The following is a 15,658-nucleotide window of genomic DNA, read 5'->3' on the forward strand; positions in this document are numbered from 1 at the left end:
CTGTCCTCCTCTACTTAATGACACTGGTTTGATGTCTCTGTCTTGCTGTTGGACAAAGCTATTACAAAAATAATGTTAATTTTGAACATGCAATACCGATTTCCGCCAGTAGGGGTGAAAGTAGAGCAGTAGGGGTAAAAATAGAGGCTGTGAAAGTTGTCCGCTGTCCTCCTCTACTTAATGACACTGGTTTGATGTCTCTGTCTCACTGCTGGACAAAGCTATTACAAAAAGAATGTTAATTTTGAACATGCAATACCGATTTCCGCCAGTAGGGGTGAAAGTAGAGCAGTAGCTGTAAAAATAGAGGCTGTGAAAGTTGTCCCCTGTCCTCCTCTACTTAATGACACTGGTTTGATGTCTCTGTCTCACTGCTGGACAAAGCTATTACAAAAAGAATGTTAATTTTGGACATGCAATACCCATTTCCACCAGTAGGGGTGAAAGTAGAGCAGTAGGGGAAAAAATAGAGGTTGTGAAAGTTGTCCCCTGTCCTCCTCTACTTAATGACACTGGTTTGATGTCTCTGTCTTGCTGTTGGACAAAGCTATTACAAAAATAATGTTAATTTTGAACATGCAATACCGATTTCCGCCAGTAGGGGTGAAAGTAGAGCAGTAGCTGTAAAAATAGAGGCTGTGAAAGTTGTCCCCTGTCGTCCTCTACTTAATGACACTGGTTTGATGTCTCTGTCTCACTGCTGGACAAAGCTATTACAAAAAGAATGTTAATTTTGGACATGCAATACCCATTTCAGCCAGTAGGGGTGAACGTAGAGCAGTAGGGGTAAAAATAGAGGTTGTGAAAGTTGTCCCCTGTCCTCCTCTACTTAATGACACTGGTTTGATGTCTCTGTCTCACCGCTGGACAAAGCTATTACAAAAAGAATGTTAATTTTGGACATGCAATACCCATTTCCACCAGTAGGGGTAAAAATAGAGCAGTAGGGGTAAAAATAGAGGTTGTGAAAGTTGTCCCCTGTCCTTCTCTACTTAATGACACTGGTTTGATGTCTCTGTCTAACTCATGGACAAAGCTATTACAAAAAGAATGTTAATTTTGGACATGCAATACTGATTTTCGCCAGTAGGGATGAAAGTAGAGCAGTAGGGGTAAAAATAGAGGTTGTGAAAGCTGTCCCCTGTCCTCTTCTACTTAATGACACTGGTTTGATGTCTCTGTCTCACTGCTGGACAAAGCTATTACAAAAAGAATGTTAATTTTGGACATGCAATACCCATTTCCACCAGTAGGGGTAAAAATAGAGCAGTAGCGTTAAAAATAGAGGTTGTGAAAGTTGTCCCCTGTCCTTCTCTACTTAATGACACTGGTTTGATGTCTCTGTCTAACTCATGGACAAAGCTGTTACAAAAAGAATGTTAATTTTGAACATGCAATACCTATTTTCACCAGTAGGGGTGCAAGTAGAGCAGTAGGGGAAACAATTGAGGTTGTGAAAGTTGTCCCCTGTCCTCCTCTACTTAATGACACTGGTTTGATGTCTCTTTCTAACTCATGGACAAAGCTATTACAAAAAGAATGTTAATTTTGAACATGCAATACCGATTTCCGCCAGTAGGGGTGAAAGTAGAGCAGTAGGGGTAAAAATAGAGGCTGTGAAAGTTGTCCGCTGTCCTCCTCTACTTAATGACACTGGTTTGATGTCTCTGTCTTGCTGTTGGACAAAGCTATTACAAAAAGAATGTTAGATTTGGACATGCAATACCCATTTCCACCAGTAGGGGTAAAAATAGAGCAGTAGGGGTAAAAATAGAGGTTGTGAAAGTTGTCCCCTGTCCTTCTCTACTTAATGACACTGGTTTAATGTCTCTGTCTTACTCATGGACAAAGCTATTACAAAAAGAATGTTAATTTTGGACATGCAATACCCATTTCAGCCAGTAGGGGTGAACGTAGAGCAGTAGGGGTAAAAATAGAGGCTGTGAAAGTTGTCCCCTGTCCTCCTCTACTTAATGACACTGGTTTGATGTCTCTGTCTCACTGCTGGACAAAGCTATTACAAAAAGAATGTTAATTTTGGACATGCAATACCCATTTCCACCAGTAGGGGTAAAAATAGAGCAGTAGGGGTAAAAATAGAGGTTGTGAAAGTTGTCCCCTGTCCTTCTCTACTTAATGACACTGGTTTAATGTCTCTGTCTTACTCATGGACAAAGCTATTACAAAAAGAATGTTAATTTTGGACATGCAATACCCATTTCAGCTAGTAGGGGTGAACGTAGAGCAGTAGGGGTAAAAATAGAGGTTGTGAAAGTTGTCCCCTGTCCTCCTCTACTTAATGACACTGGTTTGATGTCTCTGTCTCACTGCTGGACAAAGCTATTACAAAAAGAATGTTAATTTTGGACATGCAATACCCATTTCCACCAGTAGGGGTAAAAATAGAGCAGTAGGGGTAAAAATAGAGGTTGTGAAAGTTGTCCCCTGTCCTTCTCTACTTAATGACACTGGTTTGATGTCTCTTTCTAACTCATGGACAAAGCTATTACAAAAAGAATGTTAATTTTGAACATGCAATACCGATTTCCGCCAGTAGGGGTGAAAGTAGAGCAGTAGGGGTAAAAATAGAGGCTGTGAAAGTTGTCCGCTGTCCTCCTCTACTTAATGACACTGGTTTGATGTCTCTGTCTTGCTGTTGGAGAAAGCTATTACAAAAAGAATGTTAGATTTGGACATGCAATACCCATTTCCACCAGTAGGGGTAAAAATAGAGCAGTAGGGGTAAAAATAGAGGTTGTGAAAGTTGTCCCCTGTCCTTCTCTACTTAATGACACTGGTTTAATGTCTCTGTCTTACTCATGGACAAAGCTATTACAAAAAGAATGTTAATTTTGGACATGCAATACCCATTTCAGCCAGTAGGGGTGAACGTAGAGCAGTAGGGGTAAAAATAGAGGCTGTGAAAGTTGTCCCCTGTCCTCCTCTACTTAATGACACTGGTTTGATGTCTCTGTCTCACTGCTGGACAAAGCTATTACAAAAAGAATGTTAATTTTGGACATGCAATACCCATTTCCACCAGTAGGGGTAAAAATAGAGCAGTAGGGGTAAAAATAGAGGTTGTGAAAGTTGTCCCCTGTCCTTCTCTACTTAATGACACTGGTTTAATGTCTCTGTCTTACTCATGGACAAAGCTATTACAAAAAGAATGTTAATTTTGGACATGCAATACCCATTTCAGCTAGTAGGGGTGAACGTAGAGCAGTAGGGGTAAAAATAGAGGTTGTGAAAGTTGTCCCCTGTCCTCCTCTACTTAATGACACTGGTTTGATGTCTCTGTCTCACTGCTGGACAAAGCTATTACAAAAAGAATGTTAATTTTGGACATGCAATACCCATTTCCACCAGTAGGGGTAAAAATAGAGCAGTAGGGGTAAAAATAGAGGTTGTGAAAGTTGTCCCCTGTCCTTCTCTACTTAATGACACTGGTTTGATGTCTCTTTCTAACTCATGGACAAAGCTATTACAAAAAGAATGTTAATTTTGAACATGCAAAACCTATTTTCACCAGTAGGGGTGAAAGTAGAGCAGTAGGGGAAAAAATAGAGGTTGTGAAAGTTGTCCCCTGTCCTCCTCTAGTTAATGACACTGGTTTGATGTCTCTGTCTTGCTGTTGGACAAAGCTATTACAAAAAGAATGTTAATTTTGAACATGCAATACCGATTTCCGCCAGTAGGGGTGAAAGTAGAGCAGTAGGGGTAAAAATAGAGGTTGTGAAAGCTGTCCCCTGTCCTCTTCTACTTAATGACACTGGTTTGATGTCTCTGTCTCACTGCTGGACAAAGCTATTACAAAAAGAATGTTAATTTTGGACATGCAATACCCATTTCAGCCAGTAGGGGTAAAAATAGAGCAGTAGGGGTAAAAATAGAGGTTGTGAAAGTTGTCCCCTGTCCTTCTCTACTTAATGACACTGGTTTAATGTCTCTGTCTTACTCATGGACAAAGCTATTACAAAAAGAATGTTAATTTTGGACATGCAATACCCATTTCAGCCAGTAGGGGTGAACGTAGAGCAGTAGGGGTAAAAATAGAGGCTGTGAAAGTTGTCCCCTGTCCTCCTCTACTTAATGACACTGGTTTGATGTCTCTGTCTCACTGCTGGACAAAGCTATTACAAAAAGAATGTTAATTTTGGACATGCAATACCCATTTCCACCAGTAGGGGTAAAAATAGAGCAGTAGGGGTAAAAATAGAGGTTGTGAAAGTTGTCCCCTGTCCTTCTCTACTTAATGACACTGGTTTAATGTCTCTGTCTTACTCATGGACAAAGCTATTACAAAAAGAATGTTAATTTTGGACATGCAATACCCATTTTTGCCAGTAGGGGTGAACGTAGAGCAGTAGGGGTAAAAATAGAGGCTGTGAAAGTTGTCCCCTGTCCTCCTCTACTTAATGACACTGGTTTGATGTCTCTGTCTCACTGCTGGACAAAGCTATTACAAAAAGAATGTTAATTTTGGACATGCAATACCCATTTCCACCAGTAGGGGTAAAAATAGAGCAGTAGGGGTAAAAATAGAGGTTGTGAAAGTTGTCCCCTGTCCTTCTCTACTTAATGACACTGGTTTAATGTCTCTGTCTTACTCATGGACAAAGCTATTACAAAAAGAATGTTAATTTTGGACATGCAATACCCATTTCAGCTAGTAGGGGTGAACGTAGAGATGTAGGGGTAAAAATAGAGGTTGTGAAAGTTGTCCCCTGTCCTCCTCTACTTAATGACACTGGTTTGATGTCTCTGTCTCACTGCTGGACAAAGCTATTACAAAAAGAATGTTAATTTTGGACATGCAATACCCATTTCCACCAGTAGGGGTAAAAATAGAGCAGTAGGGGTAAAAATAGAGGTTGTGAAAGTTGTCCCCTGTCCTTCTCTACTTAATGACACTGGTTTGATGTCTCTTTCTAACTCATGGACAAAGCTATTACAAAAAGAATGTTAATTTTGAACATGCAAAACCCATTTTTGCCAGTAGGGGTGAACGTAGAGCAGTAGGGGTAAAAATAGAGGCTGTGAAAGTTGTCCCCTGTCCTCCTCTACTTAATGACACTGGTTTGATGTCTCTGTCTCACTGCTGGACAAAGCTATTACAAAAAGAATGTTAATTTTGGACATGCAATACCCATTTCCACCAGTAGGGGTAAAAATAGAGCAGTAGGGGTAAAAATAGAGGTTGTGAAAGTTGTCCCCTGTCCTTCTCTACTTAATGACACTGGTTTAATGTCTCTGTCTTACTCATGGACAAAGCTATTACAAAAAGAATGTTAATTTTGGACATGCAATACCCATTTCAGCTAGTAGGGGTGAACGTAGAGCAGTAGGGGTAAAAATAGAGGTTGTGAAAGTTGTCCCCTGTCCTCCTCTACTTAATGACACTGGTTTGATGTCTCTGTCTCACTGCTGGACAAAGCTATTACAAAAAGAATGTTAATTTTGGACATGCAATACCCATTTCCACCAGTAGGGGTAAAAATAGAGCAGTAGGGGTAAAAATAGAGGTTGTGAAAGTTGTCCCCTGTCCTTCTCTACTTAATGACACTGGTTTGATGTCTCTTTCTAACTCATGGACAAAGCTATTACAAAAAGAATGTTAATTTTGAACATGCAAAACCTATTTTCACCAGTAGGGGTGAAAGTAGAGCAGTAGGGGAAAAAATAGAGGTTGTGAAAGTTGTCCCCTGTCCTCCTCTAGTTAATGACACTGGTTTGATGTCTCTGTCTTGCTGTTGGACAAAGCTATTACAAAAAGAATGTTAATTTTGAACATGCAATACCGATTTCCGCCAGTAGGGGTGAAAGTAGAGCAGTAGGGGTAAAAATAGAGGTTGTGAAAGCTGTCCCCTGTCCTCTTCTACTTAATGACACTGGTTTGATGTCTCTGTCTCACTGCTGGACAAAGCTATTACAAAAAGAATGTTAATTTTGGACATGCAATACCCATTTCAGCCAGTAGGGGTAAAAATAGAGCAGTAGGGGTAAAAATAGAGGTTGTGAAAGTTGTCCCCTGTCCTTCTCTACTTAATGACACTGGTTTAATGTCTCTGTCTTACTCATGGACAAAGCTATTACAAAAAGAATGTTAATTTTGGACATGCAATACCCATTTCAGCCAGTAGGGGTGAACGTAGAGCAGTAGGGGTAAAAATAGAGGCTGTGAAAGTTGTCCCCTGTCCTCCTCTACTTAATGACACTGGTTTGATGTCTCTGTCTCACTGCTGGACAAAGCTATTACAAAAAGAATGTTAATTTTGGACATGCAATACCCATTTCCACCAGTAGGGGTAAAAATAGAGCAGTAGGGGTAAAAATAGAGGTTGTGAAAGTTGTCCCCTGTCCTTCTCTACTTAATGACACTGGTTTAATGTCTCTGTCTTACTCATGGACAAAGCTATTACAAAAAGAATGTTAATTTTGGACATGCAATACCCATTTTTGCCAGTAGGGGTGAACGTAGAGCAGTAGGGGTAAAAATAGAGGCTGTGAAAGTTGTCCCCTGTCCTCCTCTACTTAATGACACTGGTTTGATGTCTCTGTCTCACTGCTGGACAAAGCTATTACAAAAAGAATGTTAATTTTGGACATGCAATACCCATTTCCACCAGTAGGGGTAAAAATAGAGCAGTAGGGGTAAAAATAGAGGTTGTGAAAGTTGTCCCCTGTCCTCCTCTACTTAACGACACTGGTTTGATGTCTCTGTCTCACTGCTGGACAAAGCTATTACAAAAAGAATGTTAATTTTGGACATGCAATACCCATTTCAGCCAGTAGGGGTGAACGTAGAGCAGTAGGGGTAAAAATAGAGGTTGTGAAAGTTGTCCCCTGTCCTCCTCTACTTAATGACACTGGTTTGATGTCTCTGTCTCACTGCTGGACAAAGCTATTACAAAAAGAATGTTAATTTTGGACATGCAATACCCATTTCCACCAGTAGGGGTAAAAATAGAGCAGTAGGGGTAAAAATAGAGGTTGTGAAAGTTGTCCCCTGTCCTTCTCTACTTAATGACACTGGTTTAATGTCTCTGTCTTACTCATGGACAAAGCTATTACAAAAAGAATGTTAATTTTGGACATGCAATACCCATTTTTGCCAGTAGGGGTGAACGTAGAGCAGTAGGGGTAAAAATAGAGGCTGTGAAAGTTGTCCCCTGTCCTCCTCTACTTAATGACACTGGTTTGATGTCTCTGTCTCACTGCTGGACAAAGCTATTACAAAAAGAATGTTAATTTTGGACATGCAATACCCATTTCCACCAGTAGGGGTAAAAATAGAGCAGTAGGGGTAAAAATAGAGGTTGTGAAAGTTGTCCCCTGTCCTCCTCTACTTAACGACACTGGTTTGATGTCTCTGTCTCACTGCTGGACAAAGCTATTACAAAAAGAATGTTAATTTTGGACATGCAATACCCATTTCAGCCAGTAGGGGTGAACGTAGAGCAGTAGGGGTAAAAATAGAGGTTGTGAAAGTTGTCCCCTGTCCTCCTCTACTTAATGACACTGGTTTGATGTCTCTGTCTCACTGCTGGACAAAGCTATTACAAAAAGAATGTTAATTTTGGACATGCAATACCCATTTCCACCAGTAGGGGTAAAAATAGAGCAGTAGGGGTAAAAATAGAGGTTGTGAAAGTTGTCCCCTGTCCTTCTCTACTTAATGACACTGGTTTGATGTCTCTTTCTAACTCATGGACAAAGCTATTACAAAAAGAATGTTAATTTTGAACATGCAAAACCTATTTTCACCAGTAGGGGTGAAAGTAGAGCAGTAGGGGAAAAAATAGAGGTTGTGAAAGTTGTCCCCTGTCCTCCTCTAGTTAATGATACTGGTTTGATGTCTCTGTCTTGCTGTTGGACAAAGCTATTACAAAAAGAATGTTAATTTTGAACATGCAATACCGATTTCCGCCAGTAGGGGTGAAAGTAGAGCAGTAGGGGTAAAAATAGAGGTTGTGAAAGCTGTCCCCTGTCCTCTTCTACTTAATGACACTGGTTTGATGTCTCTGTCTCACTGCTGGACAAAGCTATTACAAAAAGAATGTTAATTTTGGACATGCAATACCCATTTCCACCAGTAGGGGTGAAAGTAGAGCAGTAGGGTTAAAAATAGAGGTTGTGAAAGTTGTCCCCTGTCCTCCTCTACTTAATGACACTGGTTTGATGTCTCTGTCTTGCTGTTGGACAAAGCTATTCCAAAAATAATGTTAATTTTGAACATGCAATACCGATTTCAGCCAGTAGGGGTGAACGTAGAGCAGTAGGGGTAAAAATAGAGGTTGTGAAAGTTGTCCCCTGTCCTCCTCTACTTAATGACACTGGTTTGATGTCTCTGTCTCACTGCTGGACAAAGCTATTACAAAAAGAATGTTAATTTTGGACATGCAATACCCATTTCCACCAGTAGGGGTAAAAATAGAGCAGTAGGGGTAAAAATAGAGGTTGTGAAAGTTGTCCCCTGTCCTTCTCTACTTAATGACACTGGTTTGATGTCTCTGTCTAACTCATGGACAAAGCTATTACAAAAAGAATGTTAATTTTGGACATGCAATACCGATTTCCGCCAGTAGGGGTGAAAGTAGAGCAGTAGGGGTAAAAATAGAGGTTGTGAAAGTTGTCCCCTGTCCTCCTCTACTTAATGACACTGGTTTGATGTCTCTGTCTCACTGCTGGACAAAGCTATTACAAAAAGAATGTTAATTTTGGACATGCAATACCCATTTCAGCCAGTAGGGGTGAACGTAGAGCAGTAGGGGTAAAAATAGAGGTTGTGAAAGTTGTCCCCTGTCCTCCTCTACTTAATGACACTGTTTTGATGTCTCTGTCTAACTCATGGACAAAGCTATTACAAAAAGAATGTTAATTTTGGACATGCAATACTGATTTTCGCCAGTAGGGATGAAAGTAGAGCAGTAGGGGTAAAAATAGAGGTTGTGAAAGCTGTCCCCTGTCCTCTTCTACTTAATGACACTGGTTTGATGTCTCTGTCTCACTGCTGGACAAAGCTATTACAAAAAGAATGTTAATTTTGGACATGCAATACCCATTTCCAACAGTAGGGGTAAAAATAGAGCAGTAGCGTTAAAAATAGAGGTTGTGAAAGTTGTCCCCTGTCCTTCTCTACTTAATGACACTGGTTTAATGTCTCTGTCTTACTCATGGACAAAGCTATTACAAAAAGAATGTTAATTTTGGACATGCAATACCCATTTCCACCAGTAGGGGTAAAAATAGAGCAGTAGGGGTAAAAATAGAGGTTGTGAAAGTTGTCCCCTGTCCTTCTCTACTTAATGACACTGGTTTGATGTCTCTGTCTAACTCATGGACAAAGCTATTACAAAAAGAATGTTAATTTTGGACATGCAATACCGATTTCCGCCAGTAGGGGTGAAAGTAGAGCAGTAGGGGTAAAAATAGAGGTTGTGAAAGTTGTCCCCTGTCCTCCTCTACTTAATGACACTGGTTTGATGTCTCTGTCTCACTGCTGGACAAAGCTATTACAAAAAGAATGTTAATTTTGGACATGCAATACCCATTTCAGCCAGTAGGGGTGAATGTAGAGCAGTAGAGGTAAAAATAGAGGTTGTGAAAGTTGTCCCCTGTCCTCCTCTACTTAATGACACTGGTTTGATGTCTCTGTCTCACTGCTGGACAAAGCTATTACAAAAAGAATGTTAATTTTGGACATGCAAAACCTATTTTCACCAGTAGGGGTGAAAGTAGAGCAGTAGGGGAAAAAATAGAGGTTGTGAAAGTTGTCCCCTGTCCTCCTCTAGTTAATGACACTGGTTTGATGTCTCTGTCTTGCTGTTGGACAAAGCTATTACAAAAAGAATGTTAATTTTGAACATGCAATACCGATTTCCGCCAGTAGGGGTGAAAGTAGAGCAGTAGGGGTAAAAATAGAGGTTGTGAAAGTTGTCCCCTGTCCTCCTCTACTTAATGACACTGGTTTGATGTCTCTGTCTCACTGCTGGACAAAGCTATTACAAAAAGAATGTTAATTTTGGACATGCAATACCCATTTCAGCCAGTAGGGGTGAACGTAGAGCAGTAGGGGTAAAAATAGAGGTTGTGAAAGTTGTCCCCTGTCCTCCTCTACTTAATGACACTGTTTTGATGTCTCTGTCTAACTCATGGACAAAGCTATTACAAAAAGAATGTTAATTTTGGACATGCAATACTGATTTTCGCCAGTAGGGATGAAAGTAGAGCAGTAGGGGTAAAAATAGAGGTTGTGAAAGCTGTCCCCTGTCCTCTTCTACTTAATGACACTGGTTTGATGTCTCTGTCTCACTGCTGGACAAAGCTATTACAAAAAGAATGTTAATTTTGGACATGCAATACCCATTTCCACCAGTAGGGGTAAAAATAGAGCAGTAGCGTTAAAAATAGAGGTTGTGAAAGTTGTCCCCTGTCCTTCTCTACTTAATGACACTGGTTTAATGTCTCTGTCTTACTCATGGACAAAGCTATTACAAAAAGAATGTTAATTTTGGACATGCAATACCCATTTCAGCCAGTAGGGGTGAACGTAGAGCAGTAGGGGTAAAAATAGAGGCTGTGAAAGTTGTCCCCTGTCCTCCTCTACTTAATGACACTGGTTTGATGTCTCTGTCTCACTGCTGGACAAAGCTATTACAAAAAGAATGTTAATTTTGGACATGCAATACCCATTTCCACCAGTAGGGGTAAAAATAGAGCAGTAGGGGTAAAAATAGAGGTTGTGAAAGTTGTCCCCTGTCCTTTTCTACTTAATGACACTGGTTTAATGTCTCTGTCTTACTCATGGACAAAGCTATTACAAAAAGAATGTTAATTTTGGACATGCAATACCCATTTCAGCCAGTAGGGGTGAACGTAGAGCAGTAGGGGTAAAAATAGAGGTTGTGAAAGTTGTCCCCTGTCCTCCTCTACTTAATGACACTGGTTTGATGTCTCTGTCTCACTGCTGGACAAAGCTATTACAAAAAGAATGTTAATTTTGGACATGCAATACCCATTTCCACCAGTAGGGGTAAAAATAGAGCAGTAGGGGTAAAAAATAGAGGTTGTGAAAGTTGTCCCCTGTCCTTCTCTACTTAATGACACTGGTTTGATGTCTCTTTCTAACTCATGGACAAAGCTATTACAAAAAGAATGTTAATTTTGAACATGCAAAACCTATTTTCACCAGTAGGGGTGAAAGTAGAGCAGTAGGGGAAAAAATAGAGGTTGTGAAAGTTGTCCCCTGTCCTCCTCTAGTTAATGACACTGGTTTGATGTCTCTGTCTTGCTGTTGGACAAAGCTATTACAAAAAGAATGTTAATTTTGAACATGCAATACCGATTTCCGCCAGTAGGGGTGAAAGTAGAGAAGTAGGGGTAAAAATAGAGGTTGTGAAAGTTGTCCCCTGTCCTCCTCTACTTAATGACACTGGTTTGATGTCTCTGTCTCACTGCTGGACAAAGCTATTACAAAAAGAATGTTAATTTTGGACATGCAATACCCATTTCAGCCAGTAGGGGTGAACGTAGAGCAGTAGGGGTAAAAATAGAGGTTGAGAAATTTGTCCCCTGTCCTCCTCTACTTAATGACACTGTTTTGATGTCTCTGTCTAACTCATGGACAAAGCTATTACAAAAAGAATGTTAATTTTGGACATGCAATACTGATTTTCGCCAGTAGGGATGAAAGTAGAGCAGTAGGGGTAAAAATAGAGGTTGTGAAAGCTGTCCCCTGTCCTCTTCTACTTAATGACACTGGTTTGATGTCTCTGTCTCACTGCTGGACAAAGCTATTACAAAAAGAATGTTAATTTTGGACATGCAATACCCATTTCCACCAGTAGGGGTGAAAGTAGAGCAGTAGGGGAAAAAATAGAGGTTGTGAAAGTTGTCCCCTGTCCTCCTCTACTTAATGACACTGGTTTGATGTCTCTGTCTTGCTGTTGGACAAAGCTATTACAAAAATAATGTTAATTTTGAACATGCAATACCGATTTCCGCCAGTAGGGGTGAAAGTAGAGCAGTAGGGGTAAAAATAGAGGTTGTGAAAGTTGTCCCCTGTCCTCCTCTACTTAATGACACTGGTTTGATGTCTCTGTCTCACTGCTGGACAAAGCTATTACAAAAAGAATGTTAATTTTGGACATGCAATACCCATTTCCACCAGTAGGGGTAAAAATAGAGCAGTAGGGGTAAAAATAGAGGTTGTGAAAGTTGTCCCCTGTCCTCCTCTACTTAATGACACTGGTTTGATGTCTCTGTCTCACTGCTGGACAAAGCTATTACAAAAAGAATGTTAATTTTGGACATGCAATACCCATTTCCACCAGTAGGGGTAAAAATAGAGCAGTAGGGGTAAAAATAGAGGTTGTGAAAGTTGTCCCCTGTCCTTCTCTACTTAATGACACTGGTTTGATGTCTCTGTCTAACTCATGGACAAAGCTATTACAAAAAGAATGTTAATTTTGAACATGCAATACCGATTTCCACCAGTAGGGGTGAAAGTAGAGCAGTAGGGGTAAAAATAGAGGTTGTGAAAGTTGTCCCCTGTCCTCCTCTACTTAATGACACTGGTTTGATGTCTCTGTCTCACTGCTGGACAAAGCTATTACAAAAAGAATGTTAATTTTGGACATGCAATACCCATTTCAGCCAGTAGGGGTGAATGTAGAGCAGTAGAGGTAAAAATAGAGGTTGTGAAAGTTGTCCCCTGTCCTCCTCTACTTAATGACACTGGTTTGATGTCTCTGTCTAACTCATGGACAAAGCTATTACAAAAAGAATGTTAATTTTGGACATGCAATACTGATTTTCGCCAGTAGGGATGAAAGTAGAGCAGTAGGGGTAAAAATAGAGATTGTGAAAGTTGTCCCCTGTCCTCTTCTACTTAATGACACTGGTTTGATGTCTCTGTCTCACTGCTGGACAAAGCTATTACAAAAAGAATGTTAATTTTGGACATGCAATACCCATTTCCACCAGTAGGGGTAAAAATAGAGCAGTAGGGGTAAAAATAGAGGTTGTGAAAGTTGTCCCCTGTCCTTCTCTACTTAATGACACTGGTTTGATGTCTCTGTCTAACTCATGGACAAAGCTATTACAAAAAGAATGTTAATTTTGAACATGCAATACCGATTTCCACCAGTAGGGGTGAAAGTAGAGCAGTAGGGGTAAAAATAGAGGTTGTGAAAGTTGTCCCCTGTCCTCCTCTACTTAATGACACTGGTTTGATGTCTCTGTCTCACTGCTGGACAAAGCTATTACAAAAAGAATGTTAATTTTGGACATGCAATACCCATTTCAGCCAGTAGGGGTGAATGTAGAGCAGTAGAGGTAAAAATAGAGGTTGTGAAAGTTGTCCCCTGTCCTCCTCTACTTAATGACACTGGTTTGATGTCTCTGTCTAACTCATGGACAAAGCTATTACAAAAAGAATGTTAATTTTGGACATGCAATACTGATTTTCGCCAGTAGGGATGAAAGTAGAGCAGTAGGGGTAAAAATAGAGATTGTGAAAGTTGTCCCCTGTCCTCTTCTACTTAATGACACTGGTTTGATGTCTCTGTCTCACTGCTGGACAAAGCTATTACAAAAAGAATGTTAATTTTGGACATGCAATACCCATTTCCACCAGTAGGGGTAAAAATAGAGCAGTAGGGTTAAAAATAGAGGTTGTGAAAGTTGTCCCCTGTCCTTCTCTACTTAATGACACTGGTTTGATGTCTCTGTCTAACTCATGGACAAAGCTATTACAAAAAGAATGTTAATTTTGAACATGCAATACCTATTTTCACCAGTAGGGGTGAAAGTAGAGCAGTAGGGGAAAAAAATAGAGGTTGTGAAAGTTGTCCCCTGTCCTCCTCTACTTAATGATACTGGTTTGATGTCTCTGTCTTGCTGTTGGACAAAGCTATTACAAAAATAATGTTAATTTTGAACATGCAATACCGATTTCCGCCAGTAGGGGTGAAAGTAGAGCAGTAGCGGTAAAAATAGAGGCTGTGAAAGTTGTCCCCTGTCCTCCTCTACTTAATGACACTGGTTTGATGTCTCTGTCTCACTGCTGGACAAAGCTATTACAAAAAGAATGTTAATTTTGGACATGCAATACCCATTTCCACCAGTAGGGGTAAAAATAGAGCAGTAGGGGTAAAAATAGAGGTTGTGAAAGTTGTCCCCTGTCCTTCTCTACTTAATGACACTGGTTTGATGTCTCTGTCTAACTCATGGACAAAGCTATTACAAAAAGAATGTTAATTTTGAACATGCAATACCGATTTCCGCCAGTAGGGGTGAAAGTAGAGCAGTAGGGGTAAAAATAGAGGTTGTGAAAGTTGTCCCCTGTCCTCCTCTACTTAATGACACTGGTTTGATGTCTCTGTCTCCCTGCTGGACAAAGCTATTACAAAAAGAATGTTAATTTTGGACATGCAATACCCATTTCAGCCAGTAGGGGTGAATGTAGAGCAGTAGAGGTAAAAATAGAGGTTGTGAAAGTTGTCCCCTGTCCTCCTCTACTTAATGACACTGGTTTGATGTCTCTGTCTAACTCATGGACAAAGCTATTACAAAAAGAATGTTAATTTTGGACATGCAATACTGATTTTCGCCAGTAGGGATGAAAATAGAGCAGTAGGGTTAAAAATAGAGGTTGTGAAAGTTGTCCCCTGTCCTTCTCTACTTAATGACACTGGTTTGATGTCTCTGTCTAACTCATGGACAAAGCTATTACAAAAAGAATGTTAATTTTGAACATGCAATACCTATTTTCACCAGTAGGGGTGAAAGTAGAGCAGTAGGGGAAAAAATAGAGGTTGTGAAAGTTGTCCCCTGTCCTCCTCTACTTAATGACACTGGTTTGATGTCTCTGTCTCCCTGCTGGACAAAGCTATTACAAAAAGAATGTTAATTTTGGACATGCAATACCCATTTCAGCCAGTAGGGGTGAATGTAGAGCAGTAGAGGTAAAAATAGAGGTTGTGAAAGTTGTCCCCTGTCCTCCTCTACTTAATGACACTGGTTTGATGTCTCTGTCTAACTCATGGACAAAGCTATTACAAAAAGAATGTTAATTTTGGACATGCAATACTGATTTTCGCCAGTAGGGATGAAAATAGAGCAGTAGGGTTAAAAATAGAGGTTGTGAAAGTTGTCCCCTGTCCTTCTCTACTTAATGACACTGGTTTGATGTCTCTGTCTAACTCATGGACAAAGCTATTACAAAAAGAATGTTAATTTTGAACATGCAATACCTATTTTCACCAGTAGGGGTGAAAGTAGAGCAGTAGGGGAAAAAATAGAGGTTTTGAAAGTTGTCCCCTGTCCTCCTCTACTTAATGATACTGGTTTGATGTCTCTGTCTTGCTGTTGGACAAAGCTATTACAAAAATAATGTTAATTTTGAACATGCAATACCGATTTCCGCCAGTAGGGGTGAAAGTAGAGCAGTAGCGGTAAAAATAGAGGCTGTGAAAGTTGTCCCCTGTCCTCCTCTACTTAATGACACTGGTTTGATGTCTCTGTCTCACTGCTGGACAAAGCTATTACAAAAAGAATGTTAATTTTGGACATGCAATACCCATTTCCACCAGTAGGGGTAAAAATAGAGCAGTAGGGGTAAAAATAGAGGTTGTGAAAGTTGTCCCCTGTCCTT

Source organism: Leuciscus leuciscus, assembly GCF_965113295.1.
Source record: "Leuciscus leuciscus genome assembly, chromosome: 14".
In the NCBI taxonomy this organism is placed as follows: domain Eukaryota; kingdom Metazoa; phylum Chordata; class Actinopteri; order Cypriniformes; family Leuciscidae; genus Leuciscus; species Leuciscus leuciscus.